The following is a 15,571-nucleotide window of genomic DNA, read 5'->3' on the forward strand; positions in this document are numbered from 1 at the left end:
ACTATGAGTGACGTCATTCTGACGTCAGACTCACCTATTATCTGATTCGAAGGCGGAGTTTCGAACATGACCGTTGCTAAGAAGCGTGACGCAAGTGATCGTCGTGTGCTACTAACGTTCCGGGGGGAGGGAGGGGGGATTTAAGAAAGGGTAAATTTCTATTCGTTCACTTACTCACCATCGTGTATTTCAGGCTGTAAACAATAGTCCGATGACTAATGTCGATGTATTTTTTAAATATCTTAACATCAAGAACGTATTATTTCTGGAGACCAAGATTTTAAAAGCCTTTAGCATCCTTAAGTAAAAATTTCGCGTTTAGAGACATATATGCCTATTTGACTACAGATCTTGACAAATAATTTAGTAGATCTAGAATTTAGATACATGTAGAATTGCTATTGTGTGCGTGGATCTACAAAATCATATTTTAACACACCAAAAAATAATTTCAGATTGCATGCAATATAGGCCCACCCAATCTTCAGTTACATTCTAATTGCCGCAGACAAAAATTGATTTTTAAAGAAATAGTCACATTTAAAAAAAAAAAACCAGGACGATGTCGAAATACTATGCATAAAAAGAATGCTCCTAATGGAAATCTAGGCTACGAACTGATGCACTTTATGATGCTGTGTCGTGTCAGAGTGACAAATATCCTCGCAACAAATCGAAATCGTGGGCTGGCTGTAGCTAGTCGCTATAACAGAAATAAATAGCCAAGTCAGCATAGCCTTTAAAGATAGTAATATATTACTTGCGTAGCTATATTTCAGTATCGTGAGTCGTCAGTTTACAAGAATGGGGTTGCGTGCATAAATATAACATGATATTTTTAAAACCTACACCATCAACCCAATTTTACATAACTAACATTATATTACAGTTTAATTGGACTCTAGCCTTCAGTAGTATAACGTTAAAAACCCCACCCACCCCACTTTAGACAATTTGGTCCTCCCCCCCTCTCCCCCGCTTTTTATGCTTATTTATTAGGGCGACTACTCTCCTCTTATTTCCTACCTTAACAGTAGAGGTCTTTCAATAGGGGGGGGGGGTGTTGAATAGATGGGGTGTTATAACCCCCTCACAGTATATATAGGCTCATATAGGCTATACACATATACATATATATATATATATATATATATATATATATATATATATATATATATATATATATATATATATATATATATATATACCCATGTGTGTGTGTTAATAAAGAAAATCTGACACCCTCCACTGACACAAACCTGTCAACGCCACTGGTTTTTCTATGCTTGTTTGATGATAAAGTTATTATGTGTAGGTAAAATGCTGGCCCGTTCTCGCAGTCTCGCACTGTTAAATGTTAAATATTCTTTGTTTGTTTGCAGTTAGCAGCTTCTGTGGTTGTTAATGTTAAATGCTTCTTTTCTTCAACTTTTAATAATAATTGGAAGGGGTTTTCATTCTATTAGTTGACGATTAGAATCTATCATTATCTGCACCACACCCTGACACCAGCCTCAAGCTTATTTACCCCTTCACCTACCCCCCAACCCCACCTCGAAAGATGGATACCAAAGCTGTGGTTGTCGAATCTAGGTCACCCATCCTATTTTATCCACCCATCCCATTTTATCCACCCATCCAATTAGCTCCACCCCTCCCAAGGGTCGGAAGATGGGCTGGGCGAATGTTGTGTATATACACCCCCCCCCCCCCTGTATCCACTCACCCAATTACCCCCACCCCCTCCCAAGGGTCGGAAGATGGGCTGAGCGAATGTTGTGTATTTGTGTATTTACACCCCCCCTGTATCCACCCACCCAATCCCCCCCACCCCTCCCCCCAGGGTCGGAAGATGGTCTGAGCAAATGCTGTGTATTTACATCCCCCCCCTGTATCCACCCACCCAATTACCCCCACCCCCTCCCCCCAGGGTCGGAAGATGGGCTAAACGAATGTTGTGTATTTGTGTATTTACACCCCCCCCCCTGTATCCACCCACCCAATTACCCCCACCCCCTCCCCCCAGGGTCGGAAGATGGGCTGAACGAATGTTGTGTATTTACACCCCCCCCCCTGTATCCACCCACCCAATTACCCCCACCCCCTCCCCCAGGGTCGGAAGATGGGCTAAACGAATGTTGTGTATTTGTGTATTTACACCCCCCCCCTGTATCCACCCACCCAATTACCCCCACCCCCCTCCCCCCAGGGTCGGAAGATGGGCTAAACGAACGTTGTGTATTTACAGTCGACAGGAAACGTAAATAGACAAGGCGAGCACTTTGTTTTCTTACCTGATGGTTCGACGCGCGATGCACGTGCATAATGGCGAGTCAAGGTGAGCGTTCGATGCCCGAAATATTAGACGGGGTTTGGTGGACTGCCCTGGGGGGGGGGGGGGGGTGAGAATGGAGAGTGGTAGACGTAGCTGGTTCTTACAGTAACTGGTAGATTTAGTAGGTTCTTACCGTAACTGTTAGTCGTAGTAGGTTCTTACAGTAACTGGTAGATTTAGTAGGTTCTTACAGTAACTGGTAGATTTAGTAGGTTCTTACAGTAACTGGTAGATTTAGTAGGTTCTTACAGTAACTGTTAGTCGTAGTAGGTTCTTACAGTAACTGGTAGATTTAGTAGGTTCTTACAGTAACTGGTAGACGTAGTAGGTTCTTACAGTAACTGGTAGATTTAGTAGGTTCTTACAGTAACTGGTACACGTAGTAGGTTCTTACAGTAACTGGTAGATTTAGTAGGTTCTTACAGTAACTGGTAGATTTAGTAGGTTCTTACAGTAACTGGTAGATTTAGTAGGTTCTTACAGTAACTGGTAGATTTAGTAGGTTCTTACAGTAACTGTTAGTCGTAGTAGGTTCTTACAGTAACTGGTAGATTTAGTAGGTTCTTACAGGAACTGGTAGATTTAGTAGGTTCTTACAGTAACTGGTAGATTTAGTAGGTTCTTACAGTAACTGGTAGATTTAGTAGGTTCTTACAGTAACTGTTAGTCGTAGTAGGTTCTTACAGTAACTGGTAGATTTAGTAGGTTCTTACAGGAACTGGTAGATTTAGTAGGTTCTTACAGTAACTGGTAGATTTAGTAGGTTCTTACAGTAACTGGTAGATTTAGTAGGTTCTTACAGTAACTGTTAGTCGTAGTAGGTTCTTACAGTAACTGGTAGATTTAGTAGGTTCTTACAGTAACTGGTAGATTTAGTAGGTTCTTACAGTAACTGGTAGATTTAGTAGGTTCTTACAGTAACTGGTAGATTTAGTAGGTTCTTACAGGAACTGGTAGATTTAGTAGGTTCTTACAGTAACTGGTAGATTTAGTAGGTTCTTACAGTAACTGGTAGATTTAGTAGGTTCTTACAGTAACTGGTAGATTTAGTAGGTTCTTACAGTAACTGGTAGATTTAGTAGGTTCTTACAGGAACTGGTAGATTTAGTAGGTTCTTACAGTAACTGGTAGATTTAGTAGGTTCTTACAGGAACTGGTAGATTTAGTAGGTTCTTACAGTAACTGGTAGATTTTGTAGGTTCTTACAGTAACTGGTAGATTTAGTAGGTTCTTACAGTAACTGGTAGATTTAGTAGGTTCTTACAGTAACTGGTAGATTTAGTAGGTTCTTACAGGAACTGGTAGATTTAGTAGGTTCTTACAGTAACTGGTAGATTTAGTAGGTTCTTACAGTAACTGGTAGATTTAGTAGGTTCTTACAGTAACTGGTAGATTTAGTAGGTTCTTACAGTAACTGGTAGATTTAGTAGGTTCTTACAGCAACTGGTAGATTTAGTAGGTTCTTACAGGAACTGGTAGATTTAGTAGGTTCTTACAGTAACTGGTAGATTTAGTAGGTTCTTACAGTAACTGGTAGATTTAGTAGGTTCTTACAGTAACTGGTAGATTTAGTAGGTTCTTACAGCAACTGGTAGATTTAGTAGGTTCTTACAGTAACTGGTAGATTTAGTAGGTTCTTACAGTAACTGGTAGATTTAGTAGGTTCTTACAGTAACTGGGAGACGTACTAGTCGCTTACAATAATTAATAAAAATAGCTGTATCTTAATGTAACTGGTGAGCTAGGTAGATGCAGTAAAATAAAATTAAGACGCGGTATTAACTATACTTTTTTTAAGTTAAATGTAAAAGCAAAATGATTTTCAAAAGTGGTATTTTTTTCTCGAACTGAAGTTTATTATTCTGTGAGAAGGTTTTTTTTTTTTGAGAAAATGCCGTCGGATGGGGGGGGGGGGGGGGTCTCCTTAAAATGTTATTTGTCATCTGCACACAGTATAATTACTGGCACATATTATAGTTGGCTCCAGGTACTGTCCTAAACTCAGGTATTATTATTGGCACTTCATGTTATAGATGGTTCCAGGTACGCCTACTGTCCTTGGCCCATTTTGTCGTCATAATTACTAGGTATTTTCTTAAGGCATGTTAAGTCAAAGACATTATGCAAAATACTCAGCAGCAAGTATTAGCCATGAGCGCCAGCCTTATCCTAGACATCACCCTTATCCTAGACACCCACCCTTATCCTAGTCACAGGGTTTATCTTAGACACCAGCCTTATCCTAGACACCGACCCTTATCCTTGACACCCACCCTTATCCTAGACACCGGCCTTATCCTAGACACCGACCTTATCCTAGACACCAGCCTTATCCTAGACACCCACCCTTATCCTAGACACCCACCCTTATCCTAGACACCGACCTTATCCTAGACACCCACCCTTATCCTAGACACCGGCCTTATCCTAGATACCGACCTTATCCTAGACACCGGCCTTATCCTAGACACCGGCCTTATCCTAGACACCGGCCTTATCCTAGACACCCACCCTTATCCTAGACACCGACCCTTATCCTTGACACCCACCCTTATCCTAGACACCGGCCTTATCCTAGACACCGGCCTTATCCTAGACACCGACCTTATCCTAAACACCAGCCTTATCCTAGACACCCACCCTTATCCTAGACACCGACCTTATCCTAAACACCGGCCTTATCCTAGACACATTGCCCTATCCTAGACACCAGCCTTATCCTAGACACACTGCCTTATCCTAGACACATTGCCCTATCCTAGACACCAGCCTTATCCTAGACACACTGCCTTATCCTAGACACATTGCCCTATCCTAGACACCGACCTTATCCTATACACCGACCTAATCCTAGACACCGACCTTATCCTAGACACCGGCCTTATCCTAGACACCGACCTTATCCTATACACCCACCCTTATCCTAGACACACTACCTTATCCTAGACACCGGCCTTATCCTATACACCGACCTTATCCTATACACCGACCTTATCCTAAACACCAGCCTTATCCTAGACACCGACCTTATGCTAGACACCGGCCTTATCCTAGACACCACCATTATCCTAGACACCGACCTTATCCTAGACACCGGCCTTATCCTAGACACCACCCTTATCCTAGCCACCCACCCTTATCCTAGACACCACCCTTATCCTAGAAACCGGTAATTTCTAGACACTGGCCTTATCCTAAACACACGACCTTATCCTAGATACCGACCTTATCCTAGACACCGGCCTTATCCTAGACACCCACCCTTATCCTAGACACCCATCCTTATCCTAGACACCGACCTTATCCTAGACACCGGTCTTATCCTAGACACCGACCTTATCCTAGCCACCGACCTTATCCTAGCCACCGACCTTATCCTAGCCACCGACCTTATCCTAGCCACCGGCCTTATCCTTGACACCCACCCTTATCCTAGACACCCACCTTATCCTAGACACTAGGACAACATCCTCAACACCTTTTATCACCCAGGCGTCAATCTAGTGTAAACCAATTTCACGTGCGTCCCGTCTCACCATAACTCACCCCGACCTCCATGGTTGATTGACGTTCACGCATTACCACAAAATATTTCAACAATGAAAAAAAAAGTTTACCAGGTAAATATATAACCACAAAAAAAACTTGGAAAGAACGGTAAAAGACGCATAAATAGGTGTAAAAAATAGAAAAGACAAAAAAATTAGACGTCTATTATTAGTTTCCGCGGTTGCGATTCGGGTTGAAATGTTAGGGACTTCTGCCAGAAAACACCTGCGCGCGGGTGGGTTTTGGTGCAGATCCACACAGATTTCTGGGGCAATCTATCGGGAATTCCAGGAAAAGAGAGGTTTTTCCATTCGCTGTGTGATAATAGTTGTGTTGGCTTTGAGAGGGTGATTGTGTTTCTGTTGTACGTAAAAACTCCGACTCTGAACTTATAGATTTGGATCTATGATAATTAAAATAAAATAGAAAAATACTACATTTTGGAAAAGATAATGATAACCAATAATTGGTTTTAAATTTGTTTTGAATTTCATAAAAACAAAAAAATACGTCATTGCTAATGAGAAGTAGTTTGTTTTTTTTTGACGGTGTGGGGAGGGTTGAGTTGGCAGCCTCTTTCAACTGGAATTTAAGCATCCCCGTGTTCTTGACGTTTCTTAGTGGATGTCTGTACAGCTATGGACGGAGAAGGGACTTTGAAGATCTATCCCCTTCCCCTCACACATAGGCCTACTTATAAATCACCAGCCACCAGTGGCGTAGCGAGGTCGGGTGTCACCCAGTGCGGCACTTAATGGTGTCACCCCCCAGAGGCGTAGCGACCCTTCCCGGGGGCAAACTTTCAAGTTTTCGATTTGCACCCCCCCTCCCCCCCCCCCTCAAACTTTCGATTTGCACCCCCCCCCCCTCAAGTTTTTCTCTATATATTTTGCTATTTTTTGCCTTGGTGTCAACCCCTTAAATGGTGTCCCCCGGTGCGGTCCGCACCCCCCGCCCCCCCCCCCCTCGCTACGCCTCTGCCTTCCCCCCACACATATAGGTCTACTTATAAATCACCCGCCCCCACACCGACACACACTCAAACTAACAATCTAGATCCGCTTATGACAATATACCAACTCAGTATAATTTTTTAAAATCGATATTGAGATTCTGAAATAATCAAGTGTAATCATGCAGGGCAAAGAATGGCCACTGTCCAGTCTAGTCAACTGGGGATTGCTATTAGTGAAATAGTACTGTTCCCTTGATGAGCAAATCTTAAAAATAAATAGTTTAAATTATAAACTGAATCTGTACGTGCCCTTTAATGTTTCGAGATTAAAGAAATATTAGACAGATCATTGTGAGCATTTATTAAGATCCTCTTTTTCGTTCTATATAGTTAGTGTTTTTTTTTAAAATAAATTATTTATTGATTAAATATTACTAAATAATAATTACTGAACGACAAATGTACCCCAGCAACAAGCAGTAGTTATGAATATTTACAGTTCTTTAAAACTTTCAAACTACTATCACTGAAAAGAGTCAGGTAAGGGAAGTAACTAGAAAAGAACAATAGTGTAATATTTTAAAACAAAGATTACGGTTCTTGAATTATTGAATCTTGCCACAGTGAGCAAAATCCTAACTTATCTTAAAGATTGTGTAATTTTTTTTTTCTGATCCACAAAACTTAAACCATTTACAACAAAAGTGATTTGTATTTTTTTAATGCAAACTATTTTCCATTGTTTAATTTTAGATAAAGGCAATGCTAGAATACCAATGAAACAAGGTTTTTGAAATGAAACAGTGATTTGTTCGCTTATTCGTGACCAATACGGAGCATGTCTGGAGGTAAAAACACAAGATAGAGAGGGTGGGGTGTGGGATGGGGTGTGGGATGGGGTGTGGAGTTGTTTACAAACACGTCTCTCTCCACTCCACTATCCCCACCCCCTTCTCGTTAGAGACAATCGACAATTTGAAGGAGTGATGGAGTGATGGAGTGATGGAGTGGTGGATGGATGGATGGATGGATGGATAGAGGGTTGGATGGATGGATGGATGGATGGATGGATGGATGGATGGATGGATGGATGGATGGATGGATGGATGGATGGATGGATGGATGGATGGATGGATGGATGGATGGATGGATGGATGGAAGGATGGATGGATGGATGGATGAATGGATGATGGATGGATGGATGGATGGATGGATGGATGGATGGATGGATGGATGGATGGATGGATGGATGGATGGATGGATGGAGGGAGGGAGGGAGGGAGGGAGGGAGGGAGGGAGGGAGGGAGGGAGGGAGGGAGGGAGGGAGGGAGGGAGGGAGGGAGGGAGGGAGGGAGGGAGGGACGGACGGACGGACGGATGGACGGACGGACGGACGGACGGACGGACGGACGGACAGATAAACTGGCTCATGACAGTTGTATCGAGCCAATCAACAAAACAGCCTAGCAAAAACAAAACAAAAAATCATCCCTCGTATCGTTAAAATATTCAGCCTTTGAACAGTATACAAAAAATCATCCTTAATTAAGTCACTAGCCAAACCTATAAAAGGGAGATAACTAATTGAAATACGTGTTATTGTGAAACTGCTGCCATATAAGGACTCCCTAAATCGACACATTAGGAAATCGATTCTATTTTCAATCACCCAAACAAAAAAAAAACGAATTCGGATCCGCCCATGCAAAGAGCATCGAGAATTGTTTATCGGTTGGATCAGAGTAATTACTGCCTCGGTGAAGAAAAGAAAGGGAAATTAGGTCAAATTACATGAAAAGTGGAACGGGGAAAACTAAACGCGAAACAAATTTTGTTTTGATTTCGCTTGCACGGGGGGTTCGATGTGTCGGGTCTGTATCGGGTGCTTGATCAAGCGACGTCTGCCCACGTTCAGTGAGGGCACATGAAAACAGGGGGGAGGGGGGGTTGATGAGGCAGGCTGGGAGAGAAAAAAAAAGTCGTTTGACGTCATAGTCAGGACGATAAACGCGTTTAGGTCAGGCTGGAGATAGGAGGGAGGCGGGGCGGTGAGGGGGGGGGGGGGGGAGGAGTTTTGGAGCTGATCGAACGCACGAATGTTAATGTTTTATTAGTTATTTTTTTTAATACGATGAGCGAGCGACGAGTTGATAAGATAAAACAAGAGTGCTCGAACGTTGATCGACGTAGATGATAGGCGACAGGTCATCTAACTAGGTGAAGGTGAAGGTCAGATTTAGTAAAAAAAATCTCTAGATCATAATATTCAATGTAACTCCATTTTCTGGCACGTTTATATGTCATGTTTGTGTGTATGCATTTAGATATATTTGTAGGCCTATATCTATACACGCATGTAGGCCTTTGTAAATTTGTATATATATATATATATATATATATATATATATATATATATATATATATACATAATATATATACATATATATATATATATATATATATATATATATATATATAATATATATATATATACATATATATATATATATATACAGGCATGTATATATTAATGTGAGAGTGTATGTAAACATATGTCCCTAATATATAAGTAACATTAATGTGAAAAGCTCATTTGTGATTTTTTTTTATCAAACACATCACATGCCTTCAGTCTCTTCCTCTCCCTTCCCCCCTCCCCCCACCCCACCGAGGGGGAACGCGTGACATCATTCACACGCGCTCCCATTTAATGCGCCATATCACATGACTTGCGTGATATCAAAGGCTTGTACGGGTTGTTTTTTTTTTAGGAGAAGAAAAAAAATGGTGTCCCACATTAACGTCTATTTATTGTGCGAGTGACGTCACGCCACTCGGGGCTCGTCAAACATTTAACTTGTGACGTCATATCGAGCTGAAGTCACTACATGCCTGAATTGTTGGTACGAACATTCCATGAATAAAAATCACTAATTTGGTATAATTAGCTAAATACGTTCTGCTTTGGTATAGGGGAGAGAATCCCCTTTCTCTCTCCCTATTATTTGGTAGGCTTTTGTCAAAATATTATTTTTAGAGCTTTTCGATATTTATTAAAGGTCGTCCATAAATGACGTCACATTCGTAGGGGGAGGGAGAGGGGTTCAGAAAGCGTGACAGCATAACTTTTTGCGTTTTAGAAAAGCGATGTTAGAAACTGAATTTTAGCTTATATTTCGCGTTTTTTAAAAGGATGTTTTTGTAAATAGTAAAAGAAATTAATGCACTTATTGTTGCAGTGCACAGAATTTTTTTTATTTCGAAAGAAATCAATGTAAAAAACAAATTGCATTTTTGAGTCCGCGTATGTGTGTGTGTGTGTGTGTGTGTCAGAGGCGTAGCGAGGGAGGGGGCTGGGGGTATATATGTCCCCGGGCGCCGACCCTAGTGCAAGCCAAAATGGGTTTGAAAAAAAAAAATTAAAAGCTAATTTTAGCTGCAGTTTTTATATATAAATATAAAAATATATGAGGTGTGGGGGGGGGGGGGGCGCCAAATTGTAGGTTTGTTCCCGGGCGCCTCTGATGTGTGTGTGCGGGGGAGGGTAGGCTGAGGTGTTATGTCATCCTTGAGGGGGGGGGGGGGGCAGATCTGCCTTTATTTAGATTATATGTTACGATGCTGTAGGTCTATAGCCTACCGCTGAAGTATTTCGGTGAACTCGCTACCTTCGGCTCTTATAAATGTCGCGTTCTCACATAGTTAACAGATTATTTAACCTTGCTGCTCGATAGCTATAGTGGGGGCTAGATTCAGTGTTTCTTTCAGACATTTTTCTCGAGTGAGGGGAGGGCACTTGAAATGTTTGTGAGGAGGGGCAGTGGACTTTACAGAAGCGTAGCAATCCTTCCCGGCGCCCGGGGACAAATTTTCAATTTGCCCCCCCCCCATATATTTTTTATACTTAAAATGCAAAACTATTTTTTTAACCTATTTTGCGCCCCCTGGGGTCGGCGCCCGGGGACATATGTACCCCCCGCCCGCCCCCCCCCCCCCTCTGGGACTTTATATTTTCTGTTTAGTTCGAAAAGAGGCCTTGTCGATCCTAGACTTGATGATGTGGTTTAGGTCAATGTAGAGAGAATGCGATCAATTCGTCCAACCAACCCTAAACCAACCCTAAAACTAGCCTCAACCTTACCAACACAGCTATACATACTTTTAGAAATCTATTCGTTACTGTATTGCAGTTTGCCCTACGGCGTTTTTTACCACAGCCTAAAGTAGAAGAAACCCACCCCCACCCACCCCCACCCACAGATCTGCACTTGATTAGGCCTAATGAAATGTATCTTTGCCAGCAAGTCATTTCTCGTTTATACTTTCTTTCTATCAAGAGCTCCCGTCATTTGACCGAACAGAAAGAATTCGAAAACAGCAATCAATACAAAAAAAAAACTGCTTGAAGGTTAAAGTTCGAATTCGATTTACCTCAAATGACGCAAGTTGTCCTCTGTTTCATCTGCCAGCCGTTTTCTGATTGGTCAATTTGTACTCGGGCGTCTGTGTTGACGTCACCAAAATGGGTGCCTACCTCGTCGAGTGCCTCCTCCCTCCCCTTCCCCGTCCCAATCGTCCCACAATCTTGAAAAAGCTTCGATGTTTCGATAAAACCTAAAGGGAGAAAACCCATTTCCCCACCCTCACCCTGCCACATTTACCCCCCCCCCCCCCTCCTTCCTCCTATGAACCATTACACCTTTCAGAAACCGGAAATTCTGTCTCTCCACTTGTTTATTCTAAGGATAATCTGTGGGAGTCGTCCATAAACGACATCTCCCCCCCCCCCGCCACACACACATAGTTCACCTCCACCCCTACCCTCCCTTATCCTTACCATCGCAAAAAGTCTTCGGTCTCTCTCCCCCCTCTCTCTCCCCCCCCCCCTCCCCCATAAAGCAGCTATAAAAGCAGCCATTTCATTATAAAATATTAATTGAACCTTGGTATATTATTTAATTTTTAATAGAAGTAACAACGGTTTTTATAACTTCTAAATTCAGTTTAAACGATCAAATGATAAATTGCAGAAATGTGACATACATTCAAACATATTTATAAAAGTCCAACCCCCCTCCCCCCACCCCCATAGAAGTGTGACGTCTATTATGGAAGAAACGTTTTGAATTTTCAACATTGCAGTCAGAGTTTCTTCCAGGCATCTCTTCGGGGGGGCGAAGCCCCCCCGAAAAATTTTTACCGCCCCCCCGAACGAAATGAAATTTATATAATTTATATAGAAAATATATACTTTTATCCGTGTCCGCCCCCCCCCGAAGAAAGTCTACCGCCCCCCCCGAAAATTTCAAGTGCCCCCCCGGAGAAAAAAGTCTGGAAGAAACACTGATTGCAGTTTAGACCATAATACAATAACAGCCTCTGTAACAATCGACAATAAATATAGTAACGTTAACATAATATTATCTCATGTCCAGGTTCCCCAATATATGTATAATAAGAAATCAATTAACTAGAGTATAACACGCAAGGTAGTGTGTCATTCCTTCTTACACTCAACTGTTTATGTACTCGGTCTTCATCAGCGTGGATAGAATATTTGTATTGAATATTCCGTATGCTTCTACATTTAATTTTTGGGCAGTTCTAACTATTCAATTAATCCATTGATAAATATATTTAGACGGACATGATAGGAAATCACTCTGAATCAGTGTTTCTTCCAGCCTTTTTTCTCCGGGGGGGGGGGGGGGGAACTTGAAATTTTCGGGGGGGGGGGGGGGCGGTAGACTTTCTTCGGGGGGAGGGGGGGGGGTGGCTTCCCCCCCCCCCCTGAAGAGATGCCTGAAAGAAACTCTGCTCTATATACCTAAGGGGAATGCCTAACACCTGCGATCATTTTATCTGGTCTAGAGGGGGCGGACACTATTTATTTAATTATTTTTCCTGTATATATTTTGCTATTTTTTGCCTTGGTGTGCCCCTAAATGGTTTCACCCGGTGCGATCCGCACCCCTGCCCCCCCCCTCGATACGCCTCTGTATATATATATATATATATATATATATATATATATATATATATATATATATATATATATATATATATATATATATATATATATGCCTATATAGACCTATCAATATATAAAGTGTTTTTATAGGACTATATTTATAATTATATATATGACTTTATATATATATATATATATATATGGTCAGTGGCCATATGGTATTGACTGGACCAGCTGTCCCCAATCCTCCCACGTTGAAGCAGAGAGATGACAGGAGGACAGGAGGAAACGTGTCTATTTTTATCGCCGCGCGGAGAACTCTAGGCTTCCCATGTTGCCATGTTACCAGATCACGTGATCGCGCTCTTGACGTCATTGCATTATTATATGCTGCGGCGGGCATCAGATAATCGTTATCTGTTCATTGAGTGTGGTGGGCATCAGATAATTGCTATCTGTTCAATCACAGTCTGGTGGGCATAAGCTAATTGCTTTTATATTCTGCAGTTGGCATCAGATAAGTGATATCTGCTGTATGTTGTGTTGTCATTAAACAGTTATCTGTTGTATGCTGGCTGTGGTGGGCATCAGATAATTGATGTTATATGCTGTGGTGGGCATCAGATAATTGCTGTTATATGCCGTGGTGGGAATAATTGCTGTTATATGCCGTGGTGGGCATCAGATAATTGCTGTTACATGCCGTGGTGGGCATCAGATAATTGCTGTTACATGCCGTGGTGGGCATCATATAATTTCTGTTATATGCTGTGGTGGGCTTCAGATAATTGCTGTTATATGCTGGTTGTAGTGGACATCATATAATTGCTGTTATATGCTGTGGTGGGCATCAGATAATTGCTGTTATATGCTGTGGTGGGCATCATATAATTGCTGTTATATGCCGTGGTGGGCATCAGATAATTGCTGTTATATGCTGTGGTGGACATCATATAATTGATGTTATATGTTGTGGTGGGCATCATATAATTTCTGTTATAAGCTGTGGTGGGCATCAGATAATTGCTGTTATATGCCGTGGTGGGCATCAGATAATTGATGTTATATGCCGTGGTGGGCATCAGATAATTGATGTTATATGCCGGCTGTGGTGGGCATCAGATAATTGCTGTTATATGCCGTGGTGGGCATCAGATAATTGATGTTATATGCCGGCTGTGGTGGGCATCAGATAATTGCTGTTATATGCCGTGGTGGGCATCAGATAATTGCTGTTATATATGCTGTGGTGGGCATCAGATAATTGCTGTTATATGCCGTGGTGGGCATCAGATAATTGATGTTATATGCCGGCTGTGGTGGGCATCAGATAATTGCTATGGTGAAATGTCTAGCTCTTGACTTATTGGTTTATAGACTTAATTTTCTTTCTGTAACGCTATCAGCTTCTCAATAATTCAGCGCCCCATCGTTTAGTTTCTAGCCCCGGGGCATCTGACCCCCCCCCCCCTCAGCAAAGTCTATAGGCGTGGTGTGATAAGTGGGCCCGTCTGTCACAATGTGACGTGACATAAATAAAAACTTTCTTCAAAGCATCTCTCACCCCCCCCCCCCCTTCCAGACGAAGTAACCCTTATATACAAAATGATATGTCCGCTTCACAGAAATGTTTAAGCGAGCCCCTTCGGAAGTTGATAAAGATAGATGTCTGAAAGAAACCATTATCCAGGGTCCTATAGACTGTCACACCTAACCGTATTTTTAGGATTCAGGCCTATTTACGGAGTTTCCATCAGACATTTTTCTCCGGGAGGGAGAGGGGATACACTGAAAATTTTCGGTCGAGGGGATGGACAAATTTTCTATTTGCATTACTTGGACCGGGATGGGGGAGGGGGGTGCATCTTAAATAGCATCAGTCGTTCTAACACTCCCTTCCCTTTTTTGACCGTCCCTCCCCACTTCGGATGAGTATAATTCAGACGTGTAGCGACCCCTCCCGGGGACAAACTTTCAATTAGGCGCCCCCCCCCTCCATATATTTTTTTTTATATTTTTAATTCAAAACTGCAGCTAAAATGAGCTTTTAATTTTTTTCAACCCATTTTGGCGCCCTTAGGGTTGGCGCGGGAACACATGTCTCCCTCCTCCCCCCCCCCCCCCCCCCCGTCGCTACGCCTCTGGTATGATTAGACACTACATCTATAGATCAAACCCCACCTAAACTTTAAATGACCATTGTTATAACGTGCGTGATGAAATATTTAAAAAAATCCCCTTTTTGTGTCGGCGGCGACAAACTCGATGAACCCCTACTCTGTTGACACGTTACATCATTAATGAACCGGTTTTCTTTTTATTAATTTAGCTGGACAGTACCAGAAGTTGCCAGATATGCTGTTGCTAGTTTAGGCCAAAACATTTTAAATTCCTTTAACGATGTTTTTTTTATTTATTTTTTTATTTGGAATACTAAGAATACTTGTCCTTTGGAACCAAATTCCTGGTTCTATTTGAACATTTCGCTTCTCTTTGTCTCGAGATGTTACGAGTCAATGCCTGTGCGTCATGGCTATCTTTTTTTTTTGGCATCATTGCAAGGGGGCGAGTTTTTTTTCTTAAATAACTTTTTTTTAAGCATCGCGTCAATGCGGGTTTGACGTCACCAAGTGCGTCACACTAGGCTTGAGATTGATGTAGAACGTCTGATGACGCGGTAATTACCATAGGACAAACCTCGGCTTGACGTCAAAGTAGAGATTGTACTTTTTTTTTTTTTTTTGTTGTCTTGCAATTTTTT

This window comes from Physella acuta, unplaced genomic scaffold, assembly GCF_028476545.2.
Source record: "Physella acuta isolate Inbredline_101_S28 unplaced genomic scaffold, ASM2847654v3 ptg001453l, whole genome shotgun sequence".
Taxonomy (NCBI): Eukaryota; Metazoa; Mollusca; class Gastropoda; family Physidae; genus Physella; species Physella acuta.